Source organism: Mus caroli, unplaced genomic scaffold, assembly GCF_978045245.1.
Source record: "Mus caroli unplaced genomic scaffold, Mus_caroli_1 scaffold_11, whole genome shotgun sequence".
Taxonomy (NCBI): domain Eukaryota; kingdom Metazoa; phylum Chordata; class Mammalia; order Rodentia; family Muridae; genus Mus; species Mus caroli.
The window spans coordinates 120,023,925-120,040,686 of NW_028227266.1; the positions used below are offsets into that span (position 1 = coordinate 120,023,925).

At 48.5% G+C, this 16,762-nt stretch overlaps 1 protein-coding gene across 4 annotated transcripts in view; it reads right to left on the reverse strand.

Moving 5' to 3' along the window:
* Positions 1-16,762, reverse strand: part of Ulk4 (unc-51 like kinase 4) — a 283,459-nt gene that overhangs the window by 115,460 nt on the left and 151,237 nt on the right. The window lies entirely within an intron of this gene.

Consider the following 16,762-nt stretch of genomic DNA (forward strand, 5'->3'; position numbering starts at 1 on the left):
CACATCCCAGCAGCCACGCCACGGATGACAAACTGATGCTGAGAAAGGGCCATGAGGCCCCACCCGCTGTCAGCTGTTTTCCTGTGACTAAAGCAACTGGAAACGCAGAAAGAGGGAGACAGGGGTGACCTGTAAGTCCAAAGTCTGAGCACAAATAATATGTGTTGTTTGAATACGTCAGTAGGCCAGGAGGGGGGAGGGTGGCAGGGACAGGGAGGGGCTTCGTGTATGATGCTCAATCTCTTCCATCACTCTATGATAACATTTGAACTAAACTTGGGGCTAGCAGTTAAAAGCTCACGTGGCTCTTCTAGAAGACCCAAAATTAGCTCTTAACACCCACATGTCTGCTCACAATTATGTGTAACTCTAGCTCTAGGCCCTCTTCTGGTTTCCAAGTGACACAAGCACACGCACATACACATATACAGGCACAGACACACACACAATGAAACAAGCCTGTTTTGGAGTCACAGTTTGCAGGTCTTAGTTTTGCCTCTGTAGTCTGTAATCTCACAGCAGTTGTCACTTCGGTGACATCGAAAGCAACAGTTAATTAACTGGTGCCACTCAACAGCAGGAACCACTCCAGCTGGCAGCATCTGCAGAGCATCGTCAGACTCTGCAATGAGACGCTCGGTGGCAAATGCACAACACTTGGGGGTTGTTATTGTTTTGTGGAGAAATTTTATTTAGGAAAAAACTGACAGGCAGCCTTGACATATCAGATTTCTGAAGAATCTGAAGCTACAATAAAAATCAATTCAAGTCATGAAGAAACTTCTATATGTTCACTTACACTATATGTTCATTTACACCTAAATGAACCCGTGACACCACAGAAATAACCAGAAATGGGGACACATGGCAGAAAGCAGAAGAGTTGGTGTGGGGCTCTGGTGACTCCTGACCTCTGGAACCCACCTTTCCACTGCGGCAGGGCACGAGGCCCCGGGGTTGCACAGCACAGCCCCGCCTCCCAGCAGGTGCTGAGTCCTGACACTATAATGTGACTCTGGGCCTGAGCAGACCAGAAATTCATTGCTGTTCATTAGCAAACTCTTATTGACCACAGCAAACCAAGGTCACCTGAGGGGAACTTGCAGAGGCAGCACTAGAGCTTGCTGTAGTGTGGAAGCCAAGGCTCAGGGCAGCCAGAGGCTGGAGGGCCATAAAGGCAGAGTCAGAGAGGCCTAAGATGCCTCCCTAAGGATGGGGGCATGAGGGTGTAGAGAACACAGGGTACCTTCCTTCTAGCCAGGGTCCCACACACTCCTGTAGCTGGCCTGAGTTTGAACGTGAGGTTGAAACAAGAGAGTCTGGCAGTCATGGGCCGTGTCCTGACTGACTTGGGTGACCGTGAGGTGGTCTGGCTCCCTGGGACAGCAGAGCAGAAGCTATGGGCCATAGTTCTGTGTGCTCAGATCTGTGCATGTCTTGTGCACACAATCTTGCATGGACCCCTCTTGGGGGAACTCTGGAGGCACGTCCAGTCCCCAGAAGCCAGAAGTAAGAAAGAGCCCCACAGTCCTGACTGTATTTCTCGATTCTGTTTGGGATGACCAAGATAGTCAGGCAGCAAATAAGTTGAAAATATCAGGAATAAAAACAGTATCTTATCACTAGTTATGGGTAAGGTGAAACACAGAACGATGTAAGATCAGATGTATCACAAAAAAGGCAGATGAGGCTTGAATCAACAGCCTTGACTAAAGGCAGACAAGTTTCAATGGGAAATGTAGATAAAACCAAATCCAATGCCTATATAATTATTACAGGACTTAAAACTTACTGGGATTTTTAGGGGCTTATCAAACAGGTTTTCAGGTTTGCTTGAAACATTAAGAGCAAAATGATAGCTCAAGTCACCACTCCATGAAACTCTTACAGGAGATGATAATTAAAATGCTGTGATGCTAACATAGGCATGAAAAGCTACAGCAGGGGGCAGAGTCCAGACAGGTGTCCCAGGAGCCAGGCGCACAAGCAAGGACATCAGCAGATGGATTCTAAGCCCTTTTAGGAACTAAGAGTACTGTGTAACTACTTCATCACTTAAAAAAAAAATCACCTCAGGGGGTAAGTCTCTGCAGCTCACATAAAACTCTTGGAAATAGCCCCACCTGACGGAAGCCTTAGACAGAAAGCACCAAGCCCTTGGTTGGGGAGGCAAGTGCAAGAAAACAGAGCGGACTTGACAAGGACGTTTCAGATGACAACATTTCAAGAAGTGAGAAGAATAACTCATGTATGTGACGTGTGTTCATATCCCCAAACACCAGAGCCCTTACAAACCATCAAGGAAAATACAGCTGGGTTACTCTTAAGGAGAGGACAGAATCAGGAAGAATAATTCCATGGAGAGTGATCAAGGGACGATTAAAGAAACTTAGGAAGAGTGGAGAGACTGGAAATCGCTTTAAGAAATTAAACAGCAACCAACCAACCAACGAACTTAGACTCACAGAGAGACACTTCCCTGGCACCCAACATGGGAAAAAACAGCAGAGGACAAGGCGCTGAGAACAGCCTCCCTTGCCTTTTCACAACTTCCTGCCAAGCACAGAGTGTGGCTTCTATAACCAGATATGTCATGTGCTTTACACACGTTATCTAGGCACAGCCAGGATCTGCTCTCTCCGGCCAGCCCTTATTCCCACCATGCTGAGAAGCCGACTTCGCAGAGGGCTCATGTGGGACCTGAGCCAGCAAAGTTTGCTCAGTCCTACCCAGTCTCACGTTCTTCACGCCCTCAGGCTGCTTGGCGAGCTCTCCGAGTGTGGATACACTGCATGGGTCACCTCTAGCAGTAACTCACTTGGCAAGCTCTGCTCTTGTGGATACATAGTCTCACCTCTAGGACTGACTCACTTCTACCTTCATGTACTTCTGCATTATTTAAATTTTTATAATGAATATGCATTGCTTGGGTGATCAGAAAACATACAGATATTTTACATCTTTCAAAAAAATCAAAAGGAATGATTGACAGAACTTGAAGCAATTTTTAAATCTGTGACTGGAAGCTTAATTAGCTCACTGCAAGGCTTTAGTTTGATTTCCCAGAGCAAGAGAAATTCTTCCTACCTGCTCGCACTTTCTCCTGGTCTGTCCCACTTTTAAAAGAAAGTTTCAGGGTTGGCACTGAAAGACAGATACAGGAGAAGGGCTGCCCGGCTGCCGGCGGGACTCCACAGTGCTGGTCTCCACAGCTGGATTAGCCAGGTGGAGAAGATGGAGTTGCAAGATAGCACCTCCCACCCATCCTTCCTGGAGGCCTCTGGGCAGGAGGGGCCCCATGCCCTCTCCTCACAGCTCTGCCCCATCTCGGTCCTGTCTCCTGCAACCTCTCCTCCTCCCATAAGGAGCCCCTCCCCTGTAAGTCTCCTTCACCTCTCCTCTCTTCTGTCTTCTGCCAGCCGAGCCTTTCAGTTTGTTTTACGGCACCATCTCAGGTGGTACATGTGACTCAGTGGAGGGACGCCTGTCCAGTGTGAGCGAGGCTCTGGGTGTGATACTTAGCAGCCCCTCCTGGAAGAAGAAAAATCCATCACCCTCCCTTGATTCTGACCAAGCACACAGTCTGCTCCTTTTCAGTCCATGGCTGCGTCCCAAGGATGCTGTGTTGATAAGGCCTCTAGCAGAAGAATTCTCCGTACCTGGCTATGGTTTGCTAGGCTTTCTGATGTTTAGTTCTAGCTGGCTGGGGAAGCCATCCTGGATTGGAAGCAGAGGGATAGCCATGGGGACTTCAGAAGACTGGAAGTATTTAGGGGCAGTGATGACCTTATTTGCTATGACCTAACACACATGTGCTGGTGCCTCATGGTCATTAAATGAATCTCTAATCACAGAGCCAAGTCCTACAAACAGCTCAGTAGGTCAGAGGGCTATGCATCCCGACTCCTGGTACAATACTGCATTTACCACCACAGCAGACCACCCTCTGCTATGGCCATAGCCTGAGCATCAGGCCACCAATCACATGGTTAAGAATGAGCCCAGCCCTGCATTCAGTTCTCTCCACTCCAGCTCTGGCTGGCTGAACATCTCCAGTTTCCAGCCACAGTGCATAGTCCCTGCCTCTCATAGCCATCCACCACACTGAGGTGCCCTGTTCCCACTCCTCAGTGCAGCAGGCATAGGCTCACCAGCATATGCTACCACAGCCCTGGCTCCACTCAACCCACCCCTCTGCAATCCACATTTCCCTTTAAGGGAATCTGTGTATATTTTCCAAGTCACTGACACCATCCTCTCAGACAAGGATGTCTTCCCAGCCCGGATATCTACGGAAGCAAGCACACCTTTAAATGTAGAACATGTACTCAAACCAAGCAAGGTCCTGTCTGCGATCTATAATGAGGTCCATGGCTTTAGAACACAGACGGTATTCATCAGTAGGAAGCTGGCCTAGGAAAAGAGAGGGGCGCAGGACTGTGTTCCTGGATGGGCAAGGGAGCGGCTTCTTTCACCCTCTCAACAGCCGACACCCATGTAAGGTAAATGTCTATGAAGCTGACGGCAGGAAAAACAGAAGACAAAGGACAGGGATGATAGATAGGGGAGCAACATTATGACTGTGGCAAAAGAGAGTGTTTTCCCAAAGAGAAAAAAAAAATCAGTGAGAAACATGCCTGCCACACACCAGACCTCTGTCATACATGATGCTAGCCTCTAAATCAAGTACCAGAGACAACGGTTCCTCAAACGTGAGACAGGAACCTGTCAGGGCTCTGACCCCAGGGAGGGGAAACTTTAATGCAGTTCCCTCACTACTGCAGCTTCAGATGTAGTTGAACTTTCCGGGACAAGTCTAGGGTGACAGGCCTGAGCAGAGTGTCTTCCTCTGAGAGGGGAGCTGGGCTGGAGCTCAGGAAGTGAAGGGTTAAAGGTAGAGGAATGAAGAGCCACTCAGAAGTGTGCATGGTGCTCCCCAAAGCCTCCATCTAAGTTCTCTGATGCTCTCTGCTTGAAGCTGAGGGAGGTATGCCGAGATGGCTCCTGCAAGCCTGATAGGCCCACACAGCAGGGAGACAAGTCTGACAACCCAGAGAGGAGGCCGCCTCACTAAGGAGTCCTGAGTGTTTAACTAAGACCCAGACGCCATTCCTTATTAACCCAGGTGAGGCAACAGGAATTCAAAATAAGCCTTGAAAGAAACAAGCTGAGCCTCCTATAAATTAAATGACAGCTAGAGAAGATTTGGCATTCTGTCTACAGAGCAGAATTGAGATGTGCAGCACAGGCCCACTGTGGCCACCTATGTCACAAGGTGAGTACAGTCCCCAAGAACAGGAGATGCAAACTGCAGCCAAGGGAGGATGCGGAGCAGGGGGAGGCACAGAGCTGGTGCGGCTTTCCTAAGTAGCCAAGGACAGTGTGGGGACAGATGGAGAAGGCTTGGTCACAGCAAATTAACATCAGGCCCTCAGGCAAAAATTCACGGACGTTCTAAAACAAAAGGTGCATTATGCATTCCTGGTGGGAAGAAAGGATTAGAAATGATTGTGAGTGGGGCTCGCACACCTGAAGATAGAGCTGTAGAAGTGACTCAGTTGAAAGAAAAAGCAGAAAGATGGTTAACTTGGGAGACAGAGACCATGGTTGGCTGGATGAGACTCAGTTATGTATGTAAGTACATATGGGTGTGTGTGTGTGTGTGTGTGATGTGAATCATAACTGGAGATTCAGCAGAGAATGGGAAAGTGTTGGAGTGGAAAATATTCTAATTGCTCAGAGTTTGCCAAAGTTTATTTTTAAGATTTGAGGTGTGTGTGTGTGTAGGCATACATGAATGCAGTGCCCACAGAGACCAGAAGAGGGTGTTTGATTTCTGGTACTGGTGTTATACGTAGTTGTAAGCTACCCACTTAGATATTGGGAACCAAACTCAGTTCATCTATAAGAACAAGGCCATCTTAACTGCTGAGCTATCTCTCTAGTCCCTTTCCAAAGTGATGTGGTATGTGTATATACATATATATATATATATATATATATATGTATATATACATATATATATGGTATGTGTATATACATATATATATGTATATACACACACACACATACACACACACACACATACATACATACACACACACACATATCTCAAAACAAAAGGTAAGCACAAGGAGTTTGGCAAACACAAACAGAAAACTATAGGATCCCACTTAGACACCTTCATGGCTTTCTGGGAGAAAGGTGAGCCTGGCCATTATTATCTGATATTTCAACATCCTGAAATGGACACAGAGAGCCACTGTGTGGAGTCTGAATTCTACTTAGAAATGAAAACGAATCTGTATTAGAAATACTCAGTAGACCTTAAAGTCTTAGAAATACCAACGGGATCTGTGGCTTTGTTGTTTTTGCTTTCAGCAATAGCAAAAACATTCATGGCTGAGTCCATGAAAACATGAAAATGAAGAGTATGAAATATTCCACTTATTTTTAATTAAGACAGAAACACTCATATGGCCAGAGAACACCTGTCACTTTCAGGATGGCATGGCTGCCCCTTTCTTCCTCTCTCTCTCTCTCCCTCCTATCCTCCGTGTTTATGCTGAAATGTGCTCATGAGAAGAAAGGCTCAACACTGGCCCTGTTTACAGCACCACATCTCACCATGCTGGCCCACCTGCTCAAACCACCCCGACCTTCCCACCACACAAGCCACAGACTGCCAGTCTTCTCCAGACAGCACAAGCAGTTAGGAAGTGGCCTTTGATTTATCCAGTTGTGACCAGTCTCTATCAGCGGCTGCAACTGGTCAGCTCACAACAACTAAATGTGAATGATGAGCAACTGGAAATAAGAGCCAGTCCTGCTTCCAGTCTGAGATGCTCACATCCTCCTGACTGACACAGATATTCTGAACTCATTTCCCACCAGTGTCCGATCAGCTGCTGATTAAGCCCAACAGTTGTAGACTCCACGCCGCCCCCAGCCTCCACACCGCCCCCCAGTGGCCAGAGAAGAGCTAGTCACGTCTCCTTATGCATGATGGCTCTCAGAGGGGAAATACATAGCCATCGTCTCCCTGCAGAAATGCTCAGTTTAACTTTGCCCCATATTTGAATACATCAGATTGACTCAGTTATACTTAAGTCTAGAAATGCAAACCGTAAACATATATTTAGAGATAACATTTTATGTCTAGTAATTTTCAGTCTAATCAAAAGTTGTAATTTAAAATGAACTAGCATTGAGCTGGGGAGACGGCTCACTTGTTAAATAAAAGCAATGGCTGCTTTTGCAGAAGACCCCAGTTCCCAACTCTCACATGGTGGCTCACAACCACCTGCAACTCCAGTTCAGAGGATCCGATGCTCTCTTTTGGCTTCCATTGGCACCTGTACAGAGCTCGCTCTCTCTCTCTCTCTCTCTCACACACACACAATCCACAGAGACACTGGGTGCTTATGTCATTGCACACAAACACACATATAGAGAGATACACTGGCCCTGAAGGCAGAGGAAGGGGATATTGACAAGGTTGTCTGTGACAATATTAATTATCAGTATGAACAAACAAGTAAAGAAAGAAGCATCGTCCCCCCCCCAATGGGACAATAGCCTCCCTGAAACCAACACCCCGTGAGACAATCATGACCATTACCAAACCCTAAGGAGGGAACAGTGGATACATGGAGGCTACAGCACCATGTCTAGACAAACATGGACAAAAATCCACTCCATGGACTGTCAGCCAGTCAAATCCAACAGCGAACAAAGCTCATGAGGGGCTGGAGATGGCCCAGAGGTTAGGAGAGCTTGCTGTTCTAGCAGAGAGCCCAGTTCTGTTTCTGACATTCATGCTAGGAAGCTCATTTAGTTTCACAACCAAATACCAATGGCTTTCCTTACAGAGTTAGAAAGAAATCCTAAAATCCACAGATGCACAAAGACCGAAAGGGCCAGAGCAATCTTGAGAAGAGAAAAACCAGAACCTTCACATTCTTGATTTCACATTGTACTACTGAGTAGCAGGAACCAAAGTGGCCTAGCACTGACACCCTGAGTCACCAGCCTGTGATCAGTCACTGTGGGAGGCCGGACTAGGACTTAGCAGGGAGGCACTGTCCCTGAATCACTACAGAACAGTTTTATGGCTACTTCCCTCTTCTCTCTACAAGGAGATGATGAGCACATATGATGCCTCCTGGGACTGAGAGTGGGAGGGGCAAGCAAGCCCACGGCCAGCCATACTGCAGCACAGGGCCTACCCAGAGTGCAGATCCACGCCAACCAACACAGCGGCAGAAACACAGCCACGTTTCCATGGACAGCCTGATGTCAGTACAGCTGGCCTCAAGAGATGCTAGCATGTGTGACTGGAGCCAAGGGTTCCCACCAGTCACAGAACAGGTCCTAAAGCTCCATCTGTAGGCACTAGCCAAGCATAGAGGACACTGATCACCCACCCAGGGCTGGGCTTCCCTGGTGTGATGCTGAGTGTCAAGGCAAAGTCCTGTACTGACTCCCCACAGACAGAGAAGAGAGGAGGCTGTGCCTGGGCGCCCAGGCCAGTGTGAGCCTACACTTCTGTCCACAGTCACTGACTGAGTCTACCACCTGGCATTAATTCCCTCTTCCTCCTAACTGTCAAGTTGGTGGAGTCTTAACTTCCCTAGTAGACAAATCGTTAGGCATGCCTGTGTGGGATCATTTAGCTTCCCAGCATGCCTGTGAGGGATTGTGTAGTTAACTGGGTTAACTGAGGTGGGCAGGCTGCAGGGTTTGGCAGAGAATAAATAGCTCCATAGGCTCCTATGTTTGATGCTTGGTCCCTGGCTAATGGAACTGTTTGGGAAGGATTAGGAGGTGTGGCCTTGTCGGAGGTGTGCCACTGGAGGGTGGAGAGGGTGGGCTTTGAGATTTCAAAGGCCTTCACCAGGCTCTATCTCACCTACTCTCTCTGCCTGCATCTTCTAAATAAGATGTAAGCTCTCACCCATTGCCCCAGCACCATGCCTGCCTGCCGGTCACCATGCTTTCCACCTTTGGTGCTGAACCTGTCAAGCCCTTTCTCCTTCAGCTTGTTCCTGTCTGCATACTTTATTTGAATTCTTGGGGTTGGAGGAGAGGTGGTACAGGCCACTCTCCCCTCTGTGGCTTCCTCACAGAGTCTTGCTTTGTTGTTATGATAAAGGTGGACACTGAGGTGCCTTGCCCTCTCTCCTAGGCCCTGTGGAAGTATCTTCCATGCATAAAGAGTGAATTGTGCAGATATCCCTGAGGCAAAGGTTGCAGGAGGGTCTTGCACCAACACTAGCATACACACACACACACATACACACACACATACACACACACACACACATTGTAGCTGTCTTCAGACACACCATAGAGGGCATCAGATTCTATTACAAATGATTGTGAGCCACCATGTGGTTGCTGGGAATTGAACTCAGTACCTCTGGGAGAACAGCTCAGCTCTTAACCGCTGAACCATCTTACCAGCCCCAGCACTAACATTTATCAAGGCTTCTGCTCCTGAACAGGTTTTACTGAGCAGCACTTGGTGACCATTCTGTGGAGATGGGATGAGCTGAGTTGGTGGCGCCCACCTGCTTACTGTGTCAGTCTAAGAGGTTCCTGCCTACCGATGAGTTTCAAACATAACCAATCCTCCCTTTTTCAGAGTAATTTATGAAATCGACCGTGGAAACAGGCACTCAAGTGTCCCATAGCAGGGACACGCCAGAGCACCAGACAGAGTCTCCAGCTGACAGTGCCCATGGGAGGGCAGAACTAAGGAAGTCCCCCAAGAAGGAGGGTCAACTTCAACTCGAAACACTGTTGCTTCAAGGGGAGCGGTGCAGATTGTCCTGAGCAGAAGATGGGTGACCATGTGTTTGGGTTGCCCCAGTGACACGCTCCTCTGAGACTAAAAGTCACAAACTGTCACCTATCCAAACACCTGGCTGCAGTCATCAGGGAGGCAAGTTACAGCACAGCAGGGAATCTCTGATGTCTACCACTTTCTGAAGTCTTTACCAACAGTCTCGGCCAAGTGGCTCTGTGATGGTTATACTTTGACTGTCAGCTTCTGGGATCTGGCACATCTGGGAGGGATTCTCTAACCAACTTAACAACGGTGGAATGACCCATGCCCTACATATGGACAGCCCCACCCCACAGGCAGTGAATGGAAGAGAGAGTTAGCAGAGCCCAGCACCACCTCGTGATCAGCTGCCTCATGTGCCAGCTCCACGTCTTTCTACGGTGATGGACGGCACCCCTACACTGTGGGCCATGTGAGCCCCACTTCTATTGCTTTTGTCTGGTATTCTATCACAACCAGAATATGAAGTAATGCCCCAGTAAAGGGGCTAAGAGAAGCTCACATGATTTTGGCTCTTTATCTATGTACTATTTAATTTCTGTTACTGTGATAAAATACCCCAACCAAAAGCAATTAAGCATGGTTTATCTTGGCTCTCAGTTTCAGAGGGACACAGTCCCTCACAATGGGGAAGGCAAGGCTGCAGGAGTGTGAGGCTGGCCCGGCAGTCAGGAATCAGACTGGTCATAGCTCATCCACACACAGGAAGTAGTGAGCAAGAACAGGAAGTAGGGCCTGGCTACAAAGCCTCAAAGTCCAGCCCTAATGATATACATCCTCCAACAAGGCTCTACTGCCTACAGTTATATAATCTTTCCCCAGAGAATTACTGACCAGGCCCAAGTGTGCAAACACACAAGCTGGGGTCATTTCACGTTCAAACCACAGCCATCAGCAACATCCCCCCCTCCCCCCGCCCCCAGCAATCATGATGCTCTCATCAGCCAGTCTATGGAAACTTTACTGTAGGAGCAGCTTTCTTAGGGACCTTCAGTTCATAGTGGATTAGCAGGACTTTATTCTCTGACTACATGGTGCTTTTCTAGAAACTAGCCAGGTCTATACATTTTCAAGCCTGTTATTAATCTCCAAACATACTGAGAGCTAATGAGCATCTATACGGGAAGCACCTGGGTTGTCACTAACATCAGCTTTCAAAGAAGCAACTGTCCCAGCTCAATCCACAAAATCTAAAGCCAACACCAGGGCCAGATGGGAGGTGGAAGAGAGAGCCCAGTGGCACCTCAGCTAAGCCGTGCCTCACCTAAGAACTGGCTGGGCGAGCATCCGGAGAGAAGCGGCCTGGGCCAGGCCTCTCATCTCTGATCATCTTCAGTCCTTCCTGGGGGAGCTGTGGGTCCTGAGCGAGCACCTGGACCCCACTATCCACTTTTGGTCATCTGAGCAATGAAGAGCATCAACAGGACAGAACTACTGTGACTCCAAATGTTCTGATCCAAAGACAGTAGCTCCCAGATGAAGGAAGCACCCAGAAGACAGGACACCTGCCACACAAGGGTGGATTCAGGGGATCCAAACCCAGGTAAAAGCTAGGACAACGGTGAATGCCTATAACCCTGGCACTCTTGGTGAGAGGGAAGGCTGTGGCAAGAGAATCCATCCCCCGAAACTCACAGGTCAGAGAGACGAATGACCATTCACGGTGGCGAATAGCAAGAGGTGGGAAGTGGGGACCATGCCTAAGATTGTCCTCTGACCTCCATGCATGCATTCACACATACGTGAATGCACATAATATACACAAATTAAAAACAACAAGTGGTCTGCTGAATGAAAGTGAAGGAAACAAACAGAGTGAACAACCTGTGCAACAAGAGAGGGACTCTCCCAGGCAAGGAACAGAGAAAGAAGGGAGATACTGGAAGAAAGATCCAGAAATAACCACTTATGGGAAAGTGTCCAGTGGGTGGCGAACAATGGCCTGTGTGCATTCAACTCCTAGTGAGGAACTGAGACAGGTAAGAGAGGAAGCCCGATTCAGCTCGCAGTTCAGTGCTCAGGCGGACAAGACTCATGGTCTGCCAGTGCTTGGTTTCCTATCTGCAAGTGGAAGGGGTCTGTGCTCTACTCTATCAAAACCTTTCTCTAGATCGCTGCTCTCCGGGGTCTCACCTCATAAGTGTTTGGGATCCTAAGGACTTTGACAATAAAATGCACATGAGGAAGTCTCAAGTCTAAGTGATCTCTTGACATTCAGCTTAGAGTCAGAGCAGTGGACCCTGACACAGATAGCACACTTCACCCGTGAAGGGGAAGGATTAGCCTTGTTTCATGGTGTGTGGAGGAGTTATTAAATGCCTCCATAAAGTTTTATTACTGTTTTAATCCCATTAATAACCATCTTTGCTTTAATGCCCCGCTTGCTGAGTCCTGTAGCAATGAGCTGCAGTAACGGCTGCCTGCTAGAGATTTGTTTTCCCTCTAAGGATATAAAAGAGAAGGCACCAGAGAGCTTGGCAGCGCTGACGCCATCAAAGGAAAGAGGAGAGGCAGATGCCGGCACTTCTTCTGCTGGAGTCTAACCTGCTCCTTCCACATTTCCGTCCTCAGTTCTCAAAAGTGGCAGAAGGGAATAAAAGTGAATGTGCTGCGCCACACATCAGGAAAGCGCTTACACACAAAACGATTTACATCCTAATAGCCTGATTTCTTCACATTAACTTCTCCCCTGCACTTCATCTGGAGACAGCGAGGCTGCTCGGTAAACATGATGTGAGCACGAATCAGCGACTCACAGTCCAGGAGCTCAGCAGCCCAGAGGCCAACCTCTCACACTGCGTCCCCAAGCCCAGAGCTGACCTCCATGTCCCCCATTCTCCAGCCTGTTGAATGTGAAGTGGCCGCCTGGGGACTTGAATAGAACTCAGGCCCACAGTTCCATGACAGCACTCTTGTATTAGGAACTAAGGGCCCGACAGAAGATTTGAGATGCCCAGGGAGACGAGACTAAGCTACGGGCAGACCATCTGCCGTCCTCGCTGAGAAACTGTAGTGTTCACCACGGGGCCTGGAACTGGTGCCCTGCATACACCACAGGATAAACGAAAACAATGCCAACCAAAGATAATCGATCACAAAGCACCTCAGGGTCCAGCCTCCCGGAGCCACTCAAGTCTGACAGGCAGATGTGAGCCTGCGCCTGCGTGAGCCTGTACCTGCGCACTGTGCTCTGCCAGTGCTCCTCTCAGGCTTCTTCCTAACATTTCATCTGTGATTCACTTAGGTGCTCTCCCTCTTGAAGAAGAGACAACTGATTCCCCACAGTAGGGACACTAGTTTTTCCTTCAGAGAAGCCCGGGAGAACGCTGAGGGGATGGGGAAGAGACGCCCAGGCTCCACAAATGCCATTACTTGTGCTTCTTCTTGGGGGGTGGGGGTGGGGCGGTGTGTCTATTCAAGTCTTCTCTGCATTTGTGCTAGGTCCTGTGTTTACCCATCATTGAGTTGTAGATGCTCTTTATATATTATGGATACTAGTTTCTCTTCAGATATAAGGTGTGCAGACATTTATTCCTCTGCTGGAATAAGAGAAGGATTACCTTCTCTACTCTTCAGTTGACAAGGAATTGTAAGACCCTGGGGAATGACAGGCCATGACAGAAAGCACCAGGTACAGTGAAGAAGAAAGCCAACCACGGATCAGAAGTGTTTACCAAACAAACTATCATTAAGTAAATGCTAAAGCCACATCTGTGGCGCTAATCCACCAGAAGTGTGGTTCATTTCCTCCATAAGCTGTGATCAGGCCAGACAGAGTGCTCTGTGCAGCTGTCAGCTTAGTTCTGCCTCCTGGGCAGCGGCTGCAGGTCTCCTCTGGGCCTCGCCTCCATTAGCACGTTTTACACACGGCCCTAGATCCCCCCTGATGAAGCCTTCCTCTTCAATTATCACCTCCTAAGAGAAGTGTCCCTTTGTTCAGAATCCTGCAGTCACCCATTTTGAAAATGAGTCATTTTCCACTTATTAACAGCAGGGGCTCTGGCGTGCTGGTGGCGCTTTGCTGGTTGGTGAAGACGAACTCAATTAGAACCGGGACACACACTGTCTCTTCTTGTCACTCAGCTGCGGCTCCCTTCCCACTGCAGGATCTGCACATGGTCAGATGTCAAGATGACAGGCTCATTGGCTTTTACTACTTACCTTAAATGCTTATGCTAATCTTGGTGATTATGCATGAAAATTTACATATATTATCATTTGACTTTCAAAACAAACACTTGGAAGGGGCTCCATTATCTCTAGAAGAGATGAGCCTGGGCATCTCAGGGAGTAAGCTGCAAGCCCAGATTCAAACCCACACCAACCGCCAACCACCAGGCCATGCTCCCTTCTCCAAATGCTTGTGGGTGTGCGCTCTCTGAGGGAAGATGGCTTCAAAGGCCAGGCTCTCTGGAGCTCCTGAGCACCCACTGAAGGCACAGCTGCCTGAAACTCTTCCACCAGAGTCTCAGACTCACTTTCCTGTGAGTATTTTCCTCACCAATATTCATGTTTCAAAATCGAATCTGGGCAAGGTACCGTGGCATGCCCCTTTAGTCCCGGCACTCAGAAGGCTGAGGCAGGTGGATTTCTATGAGTTCAAAACCAGCCTGATCTACACAGTGAGTTCCCAGACATCTAGGGCTACATAGTGAGACCCTGTCTCAAATCTTAAAAGAAGTCTGGAGAGAGAGGAGGAAGCTTGTTAACTGTCTCTTACTGGAACCCTTTTGGGTGGCTGGTAAAATGGCTTACTGTTTCAGAGCATCTGAGGTCTGAGGAATCCTCACTGAACACTGAGGAAGTGGGTGCCAGAGGAAGCCAGACAAACACTGCATGCAATGTTTTAGCTCCCAAACATGGATGCATAAAATCCCAGCTGGGTCCCATGGCAGCAGAGGTAAAATTGGGTCAGGAGGCAATGAACACGTCAGCTATTACCAATCTTGATGGTCTCAAAGCTTTCAAATACATAATGTCTTACACTACACACAGTAGGTACACACAGAAGGGAGGACGGGAAGGTAGTGCCAGTGTTGGTGCATTTGCACACGTCACCTGGGCGAGCTACACAGAACACAAGCACAGCTCTCCAGAGTCTCCTGACAGGGAAGGTTCTGGCTGAGAGATTTTGGGATGTCATTGTCCCAGTGCCACCAGCAAAATGGGGAGGGGGATGAGGCTGAGCCCTGGGATTCAGGGGCTTGGGATGGATAGCTGGGGAGTGCCGGGTACCACGGCTGCTCTTAAGCATTTGTCTCTTAACTGCTTCACGAATCATCTTACCTTAAATCCTGCCAACCTTGTGCACAGCCCTGCATGCGGTGCCTGGCACATGCTCCATACCCATCCTTTACCGACAGGGTATCAGAAAGGCTGAGGCCAGGAAGTGTCTACAGGCACCAGGAGTAAAGCAAGGCTGGGAAGGCTCCCCGGGGAGCCTGCTTGGTTCATGGAAAGTGGCTGCTGTTTCTGGTGGCTTTACTGTGTTCTGGGCCCTTCTCCAATGGTTCATGCCCATTAGCCAGCTTCACCTTCACCAGTCCCCTACAGGTGGGTGGGTGGGTGGGTGTGATGTCATCATCTCTATTACAGAGCCAGAGACACTAATTAGACAAGTGACTGAAGGGGTCTTCACTCCAGCCCCTGCTGCTCCGCCAGTTCCCTGCCAGGGGGGCCTAGGAGAGGACTAGTTCAGCATCAGCCCTACACACTCACAAGGCTGTGCAGATGAAGCCCCTTGTCCACAGACCCACTGCACCCGTCCCATAGTTAGCGCTTTTGCGAAGGTTTAAGGAGAGCTGTAACCAGGTAAACTCTAACTGACCCAGTCTCTGCATAACTGAGACTTGTAGAAGTTTCCAGAGAACATGTTTTAGAACACTCAGGGATTTTTCTCAGACTTCACTAAGCATGTGGCTGCCTGCTACAGCTCCATCCTCTATAGCTCCATCACCAGAGTAAGCGTGTGCATGACAGTTACTACGGAAACGAGAGTTGGAGATGGAGATGCGGCTCAGTGGCTGGAGCATGCTCTGCTCTAGCCTGAGTTCGGTTCCTGGCACTCACCCCAGGCAGCTCACAGTCAGCCGTCAGTCCAGCTCCACAGCAAGCAATGCCTCACTTCTGAAGGCACCCGCACTTGCATGTACACCTTCACACACAGACAGACAGACAGAATTTGAAATAAAATAAAGAAACGTTTTTAAAACATGAGACCAAAACCAGGCCTTGTGGCCACATTTGTAGTCCTTGTCTTAAAGAGGCTGAGGCAGGAGGATTGCTTCAGGTTTGAATGGCCAAAGCCACATGGCAAACACTGCATGTGTCCCCAAATGCTGCTTAATGCATCTCCAGGTAACAGGTTTGCCAACTTGTCTAGTGAGTTTGTTTTTTGAAACAGGGTTTCATGTAACCCAGGCTGGACTGGAACTTATCACGCAGCCCAGGATGTCTGGGAGCTCACTATGTAGCTCAGGCTGGCCCTTAGCTCTTGATGCCCCTGCCTTTGCCTCCTTAGTGCTGGGATAACAGGCATGTGCCACCCAGCTTTGAAAGTTATTCTTCAAGGAGTTTGAGAAGGCTGTCAAATGTGGCTTCTTTATTCTTAGAGCACAGACTACTCTCAAAGTGATTTTCTGGTCTCTTGAATAAACGCTGATTTAGACAGATTAATATAAACTTGACAAAAAAAAATCAGTGTCTTGATTCCTGACACTCTATGAACCATCGAAGACAAAGAGAGTTAGTTCCTTTAAATGCTTCTCTGGAGGTGCTCTGTTTGCTTTGTTTTTTGGTCTGTGGTACTGTGCCATGCCGTGTAAATCTGTCACCCTGACAGCTCTGCTGGGAAAGCCAGGTTGGCACTCAGATCCATTAGGGAAATGTCAGGGTGCAGGATGAGCCCAATCT